This window comes from Etheostoma spectabile, chromosome 23 (genome assembly GCF_008692095.1).
Source record: "Etheostoma spectabile isolate EspeVRDwgs_2016 chromosome 23, UIUC_Espe_1.0, whole genome shotgun sequence".
NCBI classification, from domain to species: domain Eukaryota; kingdom Metazoa; phylum Chordata; class Actinopteri; order Perciformes; family Percidae; genus Etheostoma; species Etheostoma spectabile.
The window spans coordinates 5,418,224-5,420,355 of NC_045755.1; the positions used below are offsets into that span (position 1 = coordinate 5,418,224).

The following is a 2,132-nucleotide window of genomic DNA, read 5'->3' on the forward strand; positions in this document are numbered from 1 at the left end:
GTGTGTGTGTGTGTGTGTGTGTGCGCACCAGACATTGTAAAGATTTGATATTTGGTTTACTCAAAGATGTTTTTATTATCATTGGTTCCATTAAACATCGGAGAGGCTCCAGATGTCACCTGCAAAATGAGAAAATGATTTCATAATTATTTGATGCTGGAGCTATAAAATATGGTGGTTTTATTTATTTCTTAGATTTTTCTCTCTTTACTGTACTGTTGGTATACACCAGATTTCTACTCTGCTCTAATTGACTCTCCACTTTAGGAAATTGAGAGAAGGTTAAGTAGATTTTACAATGCATGTGTCACTTGATTAATATTCATGTATGCCAGCTAATATTGACTTATTATGAAAATAATTACAGGAGCAAGAAAAATGTGCTAAAAAAGAATATTTAAAACATTAGACAAAATATTGCATATTCATGCAAATTTTGTTTTCCCTAAAAGTTTTACTGGAACACATTTTCCTCTTTTACCTTGACAATAACTGACAGTGACTTATTGCACAGAAGTCCATCATAGTATTAACTGGTACAGCGAGTTTGTTTTGCTGCATTGCTATGTTCACTATGTTGGTTGATAGCAACTTTAAAAGCAGTGTTGGTCTTAGTCCAATATTACTTTTGCTGCTGATGTTTGGCAGATTGTGGAATTGGCAGGCCTACCGCGAAGTACACCTTCCAAATTTGTAAAGTTATAAAGCACTTGATCACCTAAATTGCTAATTGTGCTGTGTTTCAATATTGAGCTAAATGGAAAGGTATTTGGGTATTTGTGAGCACTACAGTATGTGACCTTATATTAGATAACTGCATGTTTTTTATCTTAAAAATACACATCTGTGTGGGCTTGTATCTGTGAAACTTACTCTCACTTAGTAAGGTAAAATCTCTGCGTCAGTCTCCTGCACTAGTGAGTACTGAAAGCCAGAAATCTTGGTGTAGTCATGGACTCTGACCTGAACTTTAACAGTCCACTTCACGAAGCAATAACAAGTCAGCCTACTATCACCTTAAGATATATCAAGGGTTTAAGGACTTATGTGTAAACAGGATTTGGGAAAAACTGGTCCTGCTTTCATCTTCAGTAGACTTGACTACTGTAACGGGGTCTTTACAGGTCTCTCTAAATCAATCAGACAAGCTGACAGCTGATTCAGAACGCTGCTGCCGAGTCCTCACTAAGACCAGAGACTGGATCACTCACCGGTTCTGAGTCTTTACACTGGCTTCCTGTGTCTCAAAAGAATTGATTTCAAAATCTCTTGCTAGTTTATAAATCCCTTAAACGTTTAGGTCCAAAATACATTTCTGATCTGCTACTACACTATGACCCCCCCAGACCTCTCAGGTCATCTGGGACAGGTCACTTTCTGTCCCCCAGGATCAGAACTAAACAGGGTGAAGCAGCTTCGTTTCTATGCTCCTCATTCTGAATGAACCCCCAGAAACCTGCAGATCCGCTGCTACTCTCAGTTCTTTTAAATCAAGGCGAAGACCTTCTTTTTGAGCTGCCTTTCTTAAATGACTGCTCATTTCTTTAAATTTCTTATGCTGCAACTGTACTTTTTCTTGTGTTTTAGGTGCCTAATGTTTCTATTTTGTTTTTAAACTGTCTATTCATGTGTTTTATTGGTTTTTAATGCTTATGACTTTTAACTGTGTGTACTTGTGTTTATCTGTTTAACTGATTTGTGTAAAGCACTTTGAATTGCCCTTGTCTGCAAATGTGCTATACAAATAAAGCTGCCTTGCCTTGCCTTGCCTTACTGTACCACATAAAGGTATATTCTATAGAACTGTGAATGTTCTATGCTCTGTGGCTGCATCTCACACTGGATTAGCGTTCCTTTTGCATAGAGAAGACAGTTGATCATTAGCTGTATGAAACCACCAGACTGCCTGTGGGGGGGTGGGGGCGATCTCAGATCGCATTTCTCATTGAATTACAGAGGGGATTTTAGTGGCTTTATTTCATTAGATGGAGACTAATTAAATTATAGGCTATGAACCGGGAAGCCACGTCGGCAACCCAACTGTGATATCTACGACGAGGAATTAGTGTACAATATATCGTGCGTGCGTGCGTGTATGGAGGTATTTCTATACAGGTAAAAGCCAGTAAATT

The 2,132-nt window shown here is 38.2% G+C and overlaps 1 protein-coding gene across 1 annotated transcript in view; it reads left to right on the forward strand.

Annotated features, from left to right (window-relative positions):
• Window positions 1-2,132, forward strand: part of LOC116672933 (copine-8) — an 87,465-nt gene that overhangs the window by 33,182 nt on the left and 52,151 nt on the right. The gene's annotated exons all lie outside the window — the stretch shown is intronic.